Raw genomic sequence first — 17,929 nt, 5'->3', positions numbered from 1 at the left:
ATCTGAAATTTCACCATTTATGTATTACTGCTGTTAAGTTTTATGTGACTGGTTTTTTTTTTTTTTTTTTTTTTTTTATTTGAGACAGAGTGAGTACATTGGCTCTCATTTGTAAGTTTATTCACAATGGGTCCTGAGTCAGAGGTGGGAAACAGGGAAAGCTGGGAAATAGGGACTCAATTCAGGTTCTTCCTGAGTGTGCATATCAACAGGAGCTAGAAAGGGGAAAGAGGCACTCTGACATGGGATGCAGGCATTTTAAGTACAGTGTCAGACATCTGCCACTGTATGAGCTTTCTTTGAGGTGTGTTTATATAGATTGCATTTTAAAAATCTGGTAAAATGGGATTGTATGTGCTATTTTGCAATTGCTTTATGATTTTTTAATTATGTGACATATTAAAAAATTTTTTTGTAGTTAGAGAGAGAGACAATGTCTGCTGTTTGATTTCCCACCTGGCCACAGCTGCTGAATCTAGGGCAGGCCAAAGCCAGGGTTGTAGGGGCCTAAGTACTTGAGTCATCTTCTGCTGCTTTCCCAGGCACCTTAGCAGGGAGCTGGGTCGGAAATGAAGCAACCGAGTCTCAAACTGGCACGTGTATGGAGTGCTGACAATTGTGTACCACAACACCAGCCTCATAAATGATGTGTTAATATTTATTGAAAGAAATTCAAAAGAGATAAGGAAACCTTGTTTTACCTTCCCTGTGTCTTCATCCCTGTGTCTTGGTAAACATCCTTGTCTAAGATTTCTGGGCTTCTTTCATTAACAAACATATGCATTTATTTGAAAAGGTTTCTTTGTTTTGTTTTTACAGTCAAAGTCATAGTGACAGGGAGGAGGGAACAGGGAGATGTCTTCATTTGCAAATTCACTCCTCAAATGGATGCAATAGCCATGGCTGGGTCAGGTCTGAGCCAAAGCCAGGAGCTTCCTCCAGGTCACCCACAGGGGCCCCGAACACTCGGGCCATGCCTCTCTGTTTTTCCAGGTGTATTACCAAGGAGCTTGATCAGAATGGAGGAGTCAGGACTCTCTTTGCAGTCAGTGACAAACCTGCTAATGCCACAACCTAGACCCTGACAAATGAATTTATAAACACATAGAAACACTGTTTTGAAAATAGGAATTATTATTCCATCAGTAGCTGGAGTAGAGAGTGGACTCCAGAGAGTCCTGAGCAGCCCTACTGCCACTGGCCTAGTTACCGTCACTTACTGGGGAGGAGACACAGCTGCCCTACAGACCCCAGCCACTGTCACTGAGATGGAATGGGGGTGGGAGGGTGGGGTGAAGGCGATGACTCCAAGTCGCTCACCACAAACTGTGGCGCAGGGAGCTGTGGCAGCCTTACAACAGAGGCACCTGTCAGAGGGGACAAGATCATTACAATAAAGGAAACGATAAAATGATTCAGCACAATATGGTTCCATCCCAGGAATGATACCAAGGAGGACATACATATCGGTACACCAGACCTCCGTCAAGAAGCACAGCCCCTGCAAATGCCTTCTCAGCTGGCAGATGGCGAGCCTGTGGGGTCTGACCGTGTTGAAGGAAAAAGGGGAGTGGAGGCAACGGGCGTTATGTGCGCCCTGCTGCAGCTCAGGCGAGAGGCAGTAAGCATGTGGCAGACCAGAGCCCACACAGTGACCAGCAGATTTCCCAGAATAGCAAGAGCCAGAAAAGAATGGGGGCATTGGAGGGCGTAGGCCAAGACTCCTCTAATGCAAGCTAAAGCTTCCACCTCGCCACATGAGAGACACTATGGGCATCAACCACAGTATCCCCAGCTTTCTGTCGAGGAACGGTGATGGAGGGGGTCGGCTGCCAGGGTGTGGGGGAGGGTAGATCTCTGAGACAAAATGTGCGTAGGATCATAGACCAAGGTACCACAGGAGTCCTCTCCAAAGCCAGCGTGGAGACCACAGCAATGAGAAGGACACGGAAAGTCAGGGAGACGTGACCTCAAGGCGACAGCCACCTCAACTTCATGAAGCCATGTAGCCACTAGGTAACCCCAAACTACCCAACTGGCAAGGAGACAAAACACCAATCCACCTGCTGAGAATCCATTCCTGCAGCTCCCAGGCAGAACAGGGTGGGGCTGGGTAAATGCCAGCCACCATCTCGACTGTCATCCAGTGTAGTCATTCTACAAGAAGAAATGAAGGTGTAATTCCAGCAATAAGAAATGAGCACAGAATTGGCCCTGAAGCCCTTGAATGTTGGATTTTGCCTGTTGACCAGATGACTAGAACTGTCTGCATATCTATAGAAAATAGTGCTATTGTTATTTTTTACCTTAAGATGTCTCTTTTTGATGCTTTTTCTCTAAAATCTGTTTTTTTCTCAATGTACCTTTAAAGATTTTTAAATAGTTTCATATTTGGCTAAGTTGAGAGCTTTAAGAACTTTATTTTTAATTTGAAAAAAATTTGCAACTTGATCTTTTTTTTCAAAAAGTCAACAAACTTCAAGTGCCTAATAATAAAAGTCTCAAATAAGAAAAGTTAATGATGACTTAGATCTCTAAATATGATTGAAACTGACATGCTCAGCTGGATAGCTTTTCTGGTTCCTACTATGAGTGAGAGCTGAACATTAGCAAAAAAGCTGATGAGATTTGAATAATGTCAGTAGCTTAGTTAATAAGCGCCAATTTCCGAGTTTTAATAATTGTGTCATGGTTATATAAGTTGTTAACACCAGTGAAAGCTAGATGAAGGGATTGTAGGAACTCTAGTATATTTGCAGCTTTCTCATAAATCTAAACTTACTTCAAAATAAAGGTTTTAAAACATTATTTTTAAGTGGCTAGTAAACCTGAATGTAAGAGCTAAAACTTCTGGACTAAAATTTAATATAAAATTAAATTTGAATTTGTCATACTTTCTTAAACATGACACAAAGGAGCCCAATGCGGTAGCCTAGTGGCTAAAGTCCTCACTTTGCATTTGCTGGGATTCTATTGGGCACCCATTTGTATCCTAACTGCTCTACTTCCCCATCCAGCTCCCTGCTTGTAACCTGGGAAAGCAGTATAAGACAGTCAATGCCTTGGGACCCTGCATCCATATGGGAGACCTGGAAGAACTTCCTGGCTCCTGGCTTCAGATCAGCTCAGTTCTGGCTGTTGCAGCCACTTGGGGAGTGAACCAGTGGATGGAGGATCCTTCTCTCTGTAAATCTAACTTTCCAATATAAATAAGTAAATCTTAAAAAAAAAAAAAAGACACAAAAAGAAACTAAGAGAAAAAAAACAGCAAGTTAGGCTTCATTAAAATTCAAGGCTTTTACTCTTCTAAAGAGTCAAAAAAAAAAAGGCAAGCTAAAGACTAGGGGAAAATCTTTACAAAATGTATATCTGACAAAAATTTGAGTATGTGAAGAGCTCTCATAATCCAATAATAAGAAAACCAGTGCAATAAAGAGTTGGACAATGATTTCAACAGATACTTTGCCAAACAGGATGTACAGTTGGCAAATAAGCAGATGAAAAGTTTCCTAATATCATCAGGCACTGGGGAAATGCAATGTGTCATTGCCTGAGAACATCTCAGAAATATACAGATTCCCGGGCCCACCCCAGACCTACTGAATCACAAATTCTCAGGGTGGGACACAGTAATAGTTTCAATTAATCTTTCAGGGGATTCCTTTGTTTTTTTATTTCCTTTTTTTTACAGCAAAGCATGAAATAGAGTTTGTCTCATAACCCTCAGAATGAACCAGCCTGCCTCACTCAGTCACAGCCTCCAGCTACAAAGGTATACATTTCTGTTGTTGAAGCTAGTTTTTGTTTGTTTGCTTTTTAGAGTTTATTTTATCTTTGTTGGAGACACTGAGAAGGAGATATGGAGAGAAAGATCTTCCATCCACTGATTCACTCTCCAAGTGAATCCAACTCTGCAATGGCCAGAGCTAAGCTAATCTGAAGCCAGGAGCTTCTTGTGGTTCTCCCACATAGATGTGGGGTCCCAAGGCTTTGGGCTGCCCTCTGCTGCTTTCCCAGGATACTGTCAGGAAGCTGGATGAGAAGTAGGGCAGCTGGGACACAAACTGGTGTCCATATAGGATCCCAATGCACACAAGGTAAGGATTTAGTCCCTAGGCTACCACGCCGGCCTGAAGCTAGGGTGTTTGGTACTTTGTATGGAGATCCTAGCAAGCTGGTATGGTGCCCTGTGTAAATCTCTTTCCTGCTTAAGATAGGTTCTATTGTTTGTAACCAAAGACCATGCCTGGCAAAATAACTTGGCAAAGATCTACCAAGCTAGTAAGGTTGGAAACAGGATGCAGGACAATGAGATTAGTTTGAATGCGGCCAGAAAAGTGTCAGCTTCTCAAGATTTTAATACAGGTCCAGAAAGGTGAGTGTAATGACCTGAATTCTTGTGTTCCCTGAAATTTATACATTGAAATCTTAACCCCTAGTGCAGAGGGAAGGATTTTGGGGAGGCAATTAGATTCTGAGGGTGGAGGTCTCCCAAGTGGAATTAGAACCCTTGTAAAAGGGTCCGGAGTGAGCTCTCTTGCTTTCTGACATCCAAGGATACCAGAGGCAAGCAGTCTGCAACCTGGAAGAAGGCCTTCACCAACACACTGACTCTGCTAGTGACTTGGTCTTGGGCTTCCCAACTTTTAGACAGAGCTATGAGAAGAAATGTCAGTGATGGCAGTGACTAGTAATTTTATTAGCGCAACCTGGCTGATCACGGCCAGGGTTATGGCTGGATGCCAGAGATGGAGGAAGCTGCAGTGTTACTGATGCCCCTGGTGTGGGGATGACATTGACCTTCAACTGCTCCAGGTAAAGGACAGTGGGAGACGCTGCAGAGCACTTGGCAGGAAGGGCGAGTCCTCTTCACAGCCACAGCAGCCAGGTGGTCATTTTAGGTGACAGGGTAAAGGAGGGACTGGTGACTCTTCCTGTTTTGTTCCTATTTTTAATTTCATTTGTTTGCTTTGTGTGAAGATAAGGCTGCTGGTGCTGTTTTACATAGCTCTGTGTTTTGTTGTAATTTATTTTAATTCTTTTTAAAGTGAGAAGTAGCTATTTCAGTATCAGTTGAAAACAGCGTATTTTCATTATTTAGTCCAATGGTGTAGGTGGTATATAATAGCATCTTAATGATGATTAGTTATCTTTTTGTCAAACCCTTCAGTCAATCTTAGGATAAGACCTTTGTGTTCATGGCATAATAAATTTCCCATAGCAATGAATTCCATTTTCCTTATATTTTAATATGACATTATGGGTAGTTTATAAACATAGGTGAGGACCTTAGAGTGATATTTCTCAATCACAATAAGCTTTTATAGAACATTTTTTTGATTGCTTCTCCATGCAATCCTCAACCCCACATACACTATGTATCTGCATCTAAGAGTGCTTCAAGAAGTTCATGAAAAATAAAATTAAAGAAATTTACTTGGATATAAAAAATGGAAATCCATGCATAATTCTTCATAACACGTGCCTTCGTTGGACTTTAAATACCCCCTGTGTGTATGATGTGTACATCTGTCCTTTCCATAGCAAATATAAGGAAACTTTAACTTCCTTCATAACCAGTTTTGACCCTTCAGGGGAGCTAGCCCCCACTGAAACATATGACTTAGACTATTCTTTTTGTTTGCTTTTTTTTTTTAAGTAAAAATGTATTTGTAAAGATAAGAGAAGGCGGTAGAAAGAGAGATCTTCCACTGGTTCACACCCTTCCCCTGCTAAAAAGTTACATGTTTGGGCCAGGTTGAAATCCAGATTGAGGAAGTCCATCTAGGTTTCCCACATAGGTGGTCAAATATTTGGGCCGTCTTCTACTGCCTCCTCAGGCACGTTGGCAGGGAGCTGGATCTGGAGAAGAGCAGACAGAACTGGAACTAGCATCTGATAAAGAATACTGGCATCACAGGCAGCAGTTTGTCCATTGTGCCAGCAATGCTGACCACACAGAGTATCCCTTACTTGTGTTTGACTTGATCAGATTTCAAGATGAAGTTTGTATTTTTCCTCTTGGAATGAGCTATGCAAGAAGCCACATATCCCAGTTTCTGAAATAGTGTGTGGAATAGCACAGATGCCTTGAGGCCAATGTATTTTTGTGATGACCGTGTCTGTCAGCTCTTTTCTGAACATGCAACAAAAATGGACCAACAGTGCATATGACTTTTGTCGTCACTATTTTAAGGGTTGTTTTGATTTGAAAGGCAGAACAAGAGAGGGAGGGAGGGAGGGAAGAAAGAAGAGAGATCCTCCATCTGTTGTTCACTATTGAAATGCCCACAACTGCCAGGGCTGGGTCAAGCCAAAGTCAGGAGCCCGAAACCCCATCCAAGATTCTTGTATGGTTGGCAGGAACCAAAGCCGGTAATGTATGATCTGCCTCCCACTGCATACATTCACCTGAAGCTGGATTAGAAGTGAAGACAACCCAGGCACTCCAGTGTGGATGGTGGGTGTTCCAAGCAGCAGCTTCACCCATTGCCCAGTATGCCTGACCCTGTCATCACTATTATAATCAATACCAGAGGCATTTACTTATAGCTCAGTCTGTCCGAGAGACTTCCCCAAGACTTCCTGTATTGCTTCCCATCTCTCTAGCTAATCACACCAGCCATTTTCTTCATGACTCTCACCTGTATTTCAGTAACACATTTACAGTTTGTAAGGGGGTACCCTCCCAGCTCAGCTTGTAGATGCTCTTAAACACTTACATTTGGCCTCTGAGCCTGTCCCAGTCCTTGAGAGAAAATATCTTAGAGATGAAGTGAATGGATATCTTGTGCTATGTATAATTTTCATCTGTCCATGTCAGTTGTCCACATGGTCTCATCTATTACATGCTAGATCACAAACAGAATCCGAGCAAGTTCAAAAAGAACAGAAATGATACGTGCTATGTTCTCTAGTTAAAATAGAATGAAAAATAAAGTAACCACCAGAACAAATAAAAATAAATTACCCTGAAATTTAAAAATACTTACTGAATCAACAATTGGGAAGAAAATCAAGAACACAAAAGGAATTTATTCAGAAAGCAATGATGGTTACAGTATGCCACAGTAATCTCTGTGGAATGTATTCAACGCAATACTTTAAGGAAATTTTATGATTTAAGCTTTTTTCCGTTTCAAAAGCCATCTTTGGCTGACAAAAAAAATGTTTTAGAAAGAATTTCACTCAAGGTATTAGAAGAGCATGAGAAGACAGCTTAAAGAGGAAGAAGAAACTGTGATAATAATAAAAGCAGGAGAGAATTTTAAAAAAAGATTTATTTATTTCACTTGAAAGAGTCTTAGAAAGATAGAAAGAAAGATTAAAAAAAAATAGATGGAGAGACAGAGATCTTCCAACCACAGGCTCACTCCCTAAATGGCCAGTCCAAAGCCAGGAGCTTCTTCCAGGTCTCCCACATGGGACTCAAGAACTTGAGCCATCCTCTGCTACTCTACTAGGCCCTAAACAGGGAAGTAACAGATACTGGGCCAACATCTGCTGCCTCCCCAGGTGCATTAGCAGGAAGCTGGATTGGAAATAGAATAGCTAAGGAGCAAACCTGCACCTTGATATGGAATGTAGGTGTCCCATGTGGCAACAATAACCCTCTGTGACAATTATCTAGCCCTGGTTTTTGTTTGTTTGTTTACCATCCTCTGAAACAGGACACAGAGTCCAGACAGTAAGAGTGACTGATACATTGCTAACCTGCAGGTTGATTTCTTCCACCTTTCTTTGCAGTGTATTTGAATTCATCCTGAGGATCTTCTCAGTCTTGACTACTTAACAATGCTCCTCTATCTTCTGTATGTCTTCTAGACTCATGCATTGTGGACCTTCTGTCTCCTTCCGAAGGACTTCCCGAAGGAGGCTGTGCAGGCTGTGAGCCTCACTTTCCAGGCAGAACCCCACTCAGTGAGGACCCCAGAGAAGGGAGGTGGGCATGCAGCATGTCAATGCAGACAGAGCCTTCTCCAGCACTCCACCCCCTGGACTGACTCTCAAGCACTCACAGGGAGCCTGCCTCTCCTTAAGCAAGAAGGGGCATCTCCTCCACCTCATTCCCATCCCAAGTAAGACCTCCAGATTTCCAATACCATCAGGAAAAGATGGTGGGACCCAAGTGGCCAGGATGATGGTCAGGACCTTTGCTGGACTGGGAACCTATAACAGAAGTGAAGGTACATTAGGAAGTAGAGAGCTTGTGTGCCCATGTCCTCCCTGCCAGAGCCTGTAGGCTGGAACGGGGACCTCCTGGGAGCCCTAGGAGCCCTTGAGGTCCCAGAGCTGGGGCACGTGAGGGCCATGACCACTTCCTGTGGGAGAACTGCACAGGGATCCCCAGAGATCACATTCAGGAAATTCTCCTTTCCTTCTGTTTGAGCTTGAACAAAATAACCCCCCTATTTCCCAGGTTTTGTCCTTATTAAAACAAAATGAATATATTCTTGCAGTTAATTTTACCAAAAAATTTTGCTTTTCCTTCTGAACTGTTTTTAACAGGATTTTTATTACATTTGTTTACTTTTCTGTTAAGTCATTTCCTGGACTCAAATCTTGCTTTAGTTTTTATGTTTTCTTGGTTTTTTTCCATTATCTTTTTTGCTTATTTGTATCTTATGAGTAAGTATGTGTGGCAAGTCATATTTTTTTCAGCAATATTGGGCAATTAACTTAACAATGAATATTTTCTTTTCCATATTTAGTTCCAACTAATGACAATCAGAACTTTCAATTATCTTCTATAAATAAAAGTTTTGTCCTTATTACCTACCAAATAAAGACAAAAATGTTTATAAGAATGAAGCATATCATCATATAATGCAAAAGATGTTTAATAATAAAATGTTAAGGACACTGAATCTGCATGATCCTAAAATACAATTATAGAATGCATAAAGCAAAAATCAGTATAAACACAAGGAATTTTATGGCAGAAAAAACAATGATAGTAAGAAATTGTAATGTATTATAAACAGTTAAGCTTAAATTCAGCTGCATGACACTAGAAACCCAAATATGGCAACTGAATCAAATGGGGTTTTTCCTAAGTAACAAGAAACAAGATAGAAGGCATCCTGGGCCATTGCAGAAGCAGCAGAAGTTAACAGTTCTTGGGTTTCCCCCAACTTCCTGCTCTACTGGAGTATGCTGTTCTTGACTTCATTAGACAAGATGACTGCTATACTGCCAAACATTGACTCTGCATTGCATCCAGGAATAAGGGGACGGGTTGAAGCAAGACATCACATACCAGCAAAATGAGTCTCTGTTAGTTAGGAAAACATTGGTTTTCCTGGAAACTTCACCCAATAGCCTCTCCTTTATTTATGTTTATTTTTAAAGGCTCACTCCTCAAATTCTAGGTCTGGGGCTAGGAGCGGGAACTCAACTCAGTCTCCCATGTTGGTGGCAGGGACCCAATTGCTTGAGCTTCCCAGGGTGCATGTTAGCAGGAAGCAGGAGTGGAGTTGGGACTTGAACCCAGGTACTCTGTTATGGGATATGAGTATCTCAGCACCATAGCTGTTGTGTCAAACACCTTCCCAGCCTCTCTTTTAAATCTCATTTGGTGTCAACCAGGTCACACGATCCCTTGGTTTTGGTTTATTTTCTGTTTTCACCCAAGTACATTGCCATCCTGCACAATGTTGGATTATCTTAGTAAGAAAAATGTATGAGCACGGGACAGCTCATGAAGCAGCAGCACCTGTATCACACGCATCAACAAGCAGTATTTATTAGGAGCTGAGCGTGTCTCCCACCCCTCAGACTCACGGATTGAAACCCTCAGGAAGATGGCATTTGACAATGGGGCCTTTGGGAGGTATCTAGGTTTAGATTAGGTCTTGAGTATACACTCATGATACAATTAGTATCCTATAAAAAGAAAGAGAGACAGAAGGAGGTGGAGAAGGGGAAAAGGACAGAGGGAAAGGAAGAGTGAGAGAGAGGCAGACTCTGTGTATTTTCTCCACAAGCACGCCCAGTGAGCGCAGTAATAAGGTGGCATCCGCAAATCAGGCAGAGAGCCCCAACCACTGCATCTGCCAGCCCCTGGATTCTTGCACTTCCCAGCTTTGAAATTGTGAGAAATCAATATCTGTGATGTGAAACATCCAGCTTATGGTACTTTGTTAGGCGAGCCTGTGCTAAGCCAACCAGGGGAAAAAAAAAAAAAACAAAAACAAGTAAGGAAAGGTGGTATAGTGAAGACATTACATTACAATATGAAAGCAGAAAAATCTGGAGCCTGACCCCAGATACTCACTGGAGGACTCTGGGAAAGTAGATCCAGCCTTCACAGCTTCATTCGGACATGCAATGGGAAGGAGGCTCACACCTGGCATGTGGGAAGGCTGGATAGATCCAACTGGCCAGCACAGAGCTCAGCCAGCAGTAATTGTAATGCACATCCATTCAGCTCGTGCAGTTCTCAGGGGCTGTGCCTGCTTGGCTTAAAATGAATCCGCGCTTTCTAAATGGCTGTGATCTAAGGCCATAACTGCCTTCACAGGCTCGTGGTGCGCAGGGACCGGGGCATCCTGGAAGACCAGGCACCCTGGAGATTGTGGCAGAGACTGCTGGGTGTCTAGTCCTTGACTTCTTCCTCATAGAACCCTAATTTCAGGCAGAGTGGCCACACAGCCAGCTGACTTTCCCCAGCTCTCCCAAGGGCTAGGACTGGCCATGTAGCCTTCTAGTGGGACAGAAATGGCACTGTGGAAGTTCCAGGAACCTCCAACAGAGGGGTGAGTCTGATGAATGGTGAGCTTTTGATGTTTTTCCCCCTTTTCCTTCCTGCTCCAGGAATGCTGACTGTGACTGAGCTCCAACAGATAGGAAACCAACCACAGAGAAAGAGGAAGGAATCTGGGTGTGGCTGATGACCAGGGAGCTGTAACATCCCGACTCCTGGCTTCGGCCTATCCCAGGCCTGGGTGCTATCAGTATTTGTAGCATAAACCAGTGGATTGAAGAGCTCTCTCTCTCTGTCTTTCTAATTAACTAACTTTAGAATAATAAATAATATAAAATGAACATCTTGTTTGAAAAAAAATTTTAAGCACTGACAGGCTATTTGATGTTAAGAAATGACTGCAGTTTTATTTAGTTTTGATATTGTGTCATGGTTAGCAATCCAAGCATAGTTCTCTATAGAGAAAATGATGAATCTAGAATTCACTTCCCAGCAATTCAAGACGGGCAGAAATGACTGGGGTTACAAATGAAACAAAATTGACTATGGTTGGCCGTTGAAACTTGGTGGTGAGTTTAACAAGGTTTATAATATTCAGCTTGAGGTTTTCTATAATAACATTTTTTTAAAAAGAAGAACTTCCACATTAAAAAAAAATCTGATTTTGGGAAAGATGGAAAGATTTGGAAACGCTCAGCCATGCTTCCATGTCGCCAGGGCAGCTGGGGCCGAGCTGAGGTGCAGGGAAGATGCAGTTCATGAAACCAGCTCCTGCCAAGCTCCGCTGCATGTGTATCTGTCCCACTCCTTGTGTTTGCACACCTGCCTCAGCCCATGGGCTCTGGTTACATCCTGGTGGTACTTCCCTTCATTTGTTTTCTGTGTTCTCCTCAGGCAGCTAACCTCGACACCAGGTGAAGCCGGGCAAGGGGGCCTGTCTGCTCTTTCTCTTCTTTCCCAGTGGGTTTCTCGCAAATCTTTTTTCTATGCCATGAATTCTTTTTAGTGCCCCCAGAAGTTCAGGGTTTTGGAAGTTAAAAGCCAGAAAGGCATGTTTCTTCTTCTGCCTTCTTGCTTTCGAAAGGACATGACTCACTGATGCTTTCAATGGGATGCAAACAGATGGAGTGGGAGGGAGCGGCACTGAATGGTTTGGTTAGGATGCAGGCACAGGTCAGATGCCTATCAGCTGGCACACATTTAAAAATCAGATGATGTCAAATTCTGCTGGAGGTGAAGGAAGTCAATGAGACTGTGGGAATGGTAATGGATATAAGCTTTTTAGAAAGCGAGTTGGGAAGTGCGAGGTAACCCTGAACACAGATCTTCCTACTCTGCGGTAACACTCCCTAACGCTGAGCCCAAAAAACCCTGTCTCAGGCGTTCCAGCATCAACAGTGAGAGCGCTCATGGCAGAACTGTTTGTCCTAGGACAGGTTGGGGAGCATAGAGAAGTTTATCAGCAGGAAAGGACATGCAAACATGGTATATGCAAACATGACTGCCTTGCAGCAGGTGGAAGCAATGCTGTGTCCCACATCCACTCCTATTACCCTGGGGCACTCCCTGAAACCCAGCCAGGACTGGAGAGGGATAAACAAAGCAATGTATATGAAACATGGCAGAGAAGAAAAATTCTGAGTACCTGCTGACTTGGAAAACAGAAAACTGAGGCAAAGATTAAATATGACTTCATATATAACACATGTGCAAAGACGAACTCATTTAATCTTCATGCTACCCCTATGAGCTAGATGCTGTTATTTATTCATTTACTTATTTGAAAGGCAGACATAAATGGAGATCAGGCTCTCATGCCGGTTCACTCCCCAAATGCCTGCATCAGCCAGGATTGGGCAAAGCCACAGCTGAGAGCCAGCAGCTCAACCCACATCTCCCATGAGAATGGCAAGAACCCCACTACCTGCTGCCTCCTAGGGTGCACATTAAAAGGACGCTAGACTCAGGAACTGGAGGCAGGAACTGAGCCTACTGCTCTGACGTGGAACCCTGGTATCTTAGCCACTGAGCAAGATGCCCATCCCCGATCAATGTGATTATTATCATCATTTTATAGATAGATATCCTGGGGACACAGTGAGGTTCAGTGGCTTGCCCAATGTCGCACTTGAAGAGTGATGCCATGCCTTGCCCCAGATGAGAAGTGACTCAGTGTCCATTCGGTGAGGACTCTGCTTCTGGGAAGCTGTCACTCAGTCAGGGTTCCTGGGTTGGATAGCACTGTGTGGTTTGGTTTGGGCTGTATGGCATCCAGGGGTCCAGGTCCAAGCAGGAGCCACCTGCCAGGGAGGCTGGAACACATCTTTATTACAAAAACCCAAAGCCAACCTTGGTCCTCCACTCTGCTGGTCTGCCTGGTGTGCTGGTCCCCAATCCCAGCTGGCTCAGTGTGCGCAGGAGTCAGGGGTGGGGGGCTGTGCTTTCCCACGTGCCTACCCTGCTGCTGCTGCTGCTGCTCAGCCTAGGGCAGCTTTGGATCCCTGCGCATTGTCAGGGATGCCTCACTGTTAGGGCTTAGAGATGAATGGTTATCCTAATTATGACCTTAAGTGACCTTCCAGCATTAGAAAAATTCTCAGGGGATGCTGGGAAACATCTAGAGCCAGTTTCACAACTAACAAGCTGCTTTTGGCACTAGTAGGTGGAAGCTGGAGAACCTTCTAAATGTACAGTTTAGTGCCTAATGGCCAAAGCTGTCAGTGATGCTACGGCCGAGCCTGTGGGTGAGGCCCACCTCGCCTCATGCCATCCCATCCTACTCCCCAGACCTCATGCAAGCAGAGTTCTGTTAGAGCCCTGGTCCTGGGAAGGCCACACACATCCTCGCTTCAGCACTTCCCAGAGGCCACTGCAGAACAGGAAGGACTCAGTTCTTGGGGATAAAGGGAGAATTTTGAGATACTGAAAACCACAGAGCCGATGTTCTTTGCTGTGGGGCTCCATGCTAAGCATTATGTCACTTATCATATGCCCATTCTCATAAGCCAGTCTTTGATGCTGTTATCACCTCTATCTTACAGATTGGGAAACTGAGGCTTTCAAAGGTTACCTGACTTGTTCAGGGTCACATACCTATTAATAAATGGCAGCCCAGGCACAGGCAGCCCAGGCACAGGAGCCTCCCAGGACTGAGGAAGGTGAGTACCCAGGAAGGGCACCTTTGAGGTCTGCCTTAGTGCTTCCCTTTAACGCAAGAGGGCCCAGACACAGTCAGGGCTTTCAGAACCAAAGCCACCTGGTCCACCTGCCTGGGCTTACAGAGGAGAAGAAAGAGCAGAGAGGAGAGGGGGTTTGTTTCCTAAAGGCGCTGTGAAGACAGAGGATGGGCAGAGATGAGACAGACAAGAAGGGGAGGGCTGGGTGCCTTATTTATTATAGCAAGGGAAAGAATGGGAGGGTTGTTTCTAAGCCATAAATACCCCCTTTTGATCCTTATGCATATCAGAGATAAATGAGTCACTCTTAGAAATTAATGATTGTCCTAATTATCACCCTAAGTGACCTTCCCATATTAGTAATTTCTACCACTCCCTTCCAGCCAAGTCGTTGTGTCAGGGTCTGAACCCTTTGGGGAAAACCCTGCCTCAGATCCCAGAAATAACAATGGCCTGGGATCCTCAGGCCAGGGAACACAGAGAAAAGGACCCCAGCACTCCGGCACTGCCCTCTCTGAATCCACTGTCCAACCCAGGGGCCAGATGCATAGCCCCCCAAATCCTAACTTGGCAGAGGAAACAATCTTCAAGGTGTGTGGTTGCTGGGGGCGTGGAGGGCTGGCTTCAGGGCCATCCTAAAGCCAGGAGGCGCCTGGGACAAAGTGTACAACTGACCTTCCGCAGGCACTTTCCGTGCCCAGAGGGCAGGCGCTTTGAAGTTCCCTGTGTGTGTTTTCACAGCCTCATCCCACTGCACTGGAATTAGTCCGCAGCCCCACCTGCTCCCTGTGGATCTGGCCCCCGACTATACAAGGCTTACACAAATACTTCTCCCTCCACCAACCACTCCCCTTCCCACTGTGGACTGCTTGTCCCTCCGGCTAAAATACCAGGGAGTAAAAGGCCTCCAAGCCCCACCAGGAGGCCTTGTGTTTACAATATCTCCAGGGACCAGCGAAAAGCCTGGAACTGGATCTGGGGGCAGGCACTTCCCAGAGAAAGAGAGAGAGAGAGAGAGAAAGCGAGAGAAAGCGAGCGTGAGCTGGGAGTCGAGGGAGTCATGGGGCCGGGGGAGAGCTGGGAGAGGAGCAGTGGCTGCCATGAGGGCCTTTCACATTGCTGGCCATGTCCGGAACAGCAGAGCTGTGGGCTCTGTCCCAGAGAAGAGCAGGCAGCTGGACCAGTCTTTCCACGGTTACCTTGGCTTCAGGTAGCCACACAGCCATTTCTGGGGTCTTTGTTTTTCTGACCTTCACCAAAGGTTTCCACTATAGTATCTATTACCTCTGCGCACCGGAAAAGTGCTGTTAAAAAGTAGGAGATGGGGAGTAGGAGAGAAACTAGGAGAGGGAAAGAGATCCCAAACCAGTGTTGTACAGAAGTCAGCTTTGAGGAGAAAAGGCTCTGAACAATGCTGTCATCTTGTGGCCAAGAGAAGGAATTGCAGTCCGGTCGGTTTTTCTCAGTCTTCTCTCCTGGACCTTGCCCCCTCCTGGTGTCCACGGAAGCCGGAGCACACCTTGACCCCAGGCAGTTCTCCCTCCTCCCATCCAACCCCCAAGCGCTTCCACACACCTCTGGAGTAAATACCAACTGTTTGGTGTTTCACTTGCTCTGACTTTTCACTCGTTCAACAAGGATTCATTGTCCTGCGGGGACCTGGAGACCTGCCTGGCTGTAGCTGAAAATGTCTCCGTTTGTGCCCCTTCCATTCTAACCAGAGGGACAAACATTAGATTCATGCTTGTAAAATACAATGGGAGGTGAGACCTCTCTCCATCTTGACTTTTCTTCATAAATCTCCCTTCCAAATAAGAATAAATAAACCTTAGGGAGGAAAAAAAAAAAGCAAAAAATGGGAGGGAGTAAAAAGTCCAACCACAGAGTACAAAGCAGGCTACTCAAGGTCATTTTGGGTAAGGCCATTGACCAGGCACTGCTTTTGCTTTCGTCAGTAGGTGCTGGTTGTGCCCAGGCCTGGATGAGGTAGGAGAGCAGACTCACATATGCTGGGAGAATGTAGTGGCTCAGGGCCTCCAGCTGCGAGAGAGCACGCACAGGGGCTCTGCTAGGGCACGTCATAACGTGTAGCATCCAGAACTATCTGTATTGAGATCTGCAGGCCAGGGGAGGCTGCTGGTATGACGGGTAGGGAGGCTAGGACTTTCCAAAGGTGGAGGTTGGCTTCTGCTGTGGGGACTGACACACTTCACTCTGGACCTTCACTTTTCTCGTTCCAAATTTTTGGGTGTCAGGGGCAATCCCACACCTGCCTCTGCTAATCTGAGACACTTCCAGACCTCCACCTGAATGTTTCTAGATCAAATCTGAGAGGAGCCATGCGTTCGGAGTGGAAGTCCAAACTTTGGGTGTCAGCTTGGGAGCCAGGTCCTCCTCCAGGCCAGGCTGTTCTGCCTAATGCCTGATTCGTCTATTGGATTACTGAGCAGTACATTCTCGGGTGGATCACCTGGTCCTTGATGGGCAGGGGTGGGGAGGCTGGGTGCTGGGCTGTTTACTTCTGAGGGCTGCTGTTCTTTGTTGAACAAGGACCCAGTGGCTTACAGGTAAAACCGCTCCCAACTAGAGGGCTCTCAGGGCGTGCTAAGCGTGTGAATCAACAAGTACAAGTCGGGTATTTCCTGAGCGGCCTTGAGATGGCCAGAGGGTGGCTCCTTGACTCCAAAGGACAGAGATGCCTGTGGCAGGAAATCTGAGCACCTGCTGTAGCGTCTGCCTTCCCAAGGCCCATTTCATGTCTGAGGAGTCCACTGGGGTCCTTGCTCAGAGAGCGCCTTTCCCCTTGACGGTCAGACTCCAGCGATCTCCACCAAGATGAAAAAACAGGAGAATACTCCTCCCTCACCCCCAGTTTGAATGTTAGAAAACAAGCTCACCTTTTCATTTTTGTGGCTCTAGCAACTAAATTATTTCCATATGCTCATTCTGGAGCATTCTCCAGAGGAGAGCAAGAGGAAGTCCTCTGATGGCTCACTCCCCAAGCAGCTGCAATGGCCAGTGCTGTGCCGAGCCAAAGCCAGAACCTAGGAACTTCCTCCAGGTCTCCCACGCAGGTGCAGGGTCCCAAGGCCATCCTCTACTACTTTCCCAGGCCACAAGCAGGGAGCTGGATGGGAAGTGGAGCTGCCAGGATTAGAACCGGCACCCCTATGGGATCCCGGCGCGTTCAAGGCGAGGACTTTAGCCACTAGGCCAGCGCACTGGGCCGACAGAGTAGATCTTGATCTTCATGATACTCTGTGTGTTGGGCAACTTGAACTAGGTCAGCTGTGGACTTTTGTGCTTGGCTTCAGAGAGGACCATCCCCTGCTCAGGTAAGCTTGCTTGGGTGGCCGGACACTGTCTTGTGACTGTGTTCTGCTGCCTGGGCCTGCAGGTAGGTCTATCTATTGGAAGTGCCTTGTCTGTCTGACCCTGAGTCTGGTTACAGGCAGAGAAGAAAGGGCACCGCTGCGTGGAAGCCAGTCTGGTCTGTTGGTCTTCTGATTAGAAGCCACATTACATTCACCTGAAGTCAGAGCCTTGGCCACCAGGGAAAAGGTTTGTGAGGGGTCTCCAAAACCTGCATGGCAAAGTGCTGCGTGGACTGCAGTTTTATTTTGTTTTGATTTTTGTATCACAACTATAGTTATCTTCTAATTTGGTTTCCCCAAATGTTGATGCGTGTCTGTTCTGAAATAGGCCTACTACTGCCCCACTCTCAAAAGCCCTTCCTTATTTAAAAAATATTTGTGTAGCCTGCCACAAAAATGTATCCTACTGGTAAAATGACAGAGTGAGAGGAAGAGAGTGAGAAAAAGAGAGATCTAGCACTCATTGGTTCACACCCCAGAGTCTGGAACTCCATTCTGGTCTCCCACATGTGTGGCAGGGGCCCAAGCATTCGGGACATCTTCTCCTGCCTTCCCAGGCATATGAGTAGGAAGTGAGATAGGAAGCAGAGAAGCTAAGACTTGAACTGGCACTCAGATATGGGATGCTGGCATTGCCGGTGGTGGTTCAACTCACTTTGCCACAGTCTTTGTAT

This window comes from Ochotona curzoniae, unplaced genomic scaffold, assembly GCF_017591425.1.
Source record: "Ochotona curzoniae isolate NIBS_2020 unplaced genomic scaffold, NIBS_Ocur_1.0 contig_883, whole genome shotgun sequence".
Lineage (NCBI taxonomy): Eukaryota > Metazoa > Chordata > Mammalia > Lagomorpha > Ochotonidae > Ochotona > Ochotona curzoniae.
The sequence above is the reverse complement of the archived record's forward strand: the minus strand, read 5'-3'. Positions refer to the sequence as shown.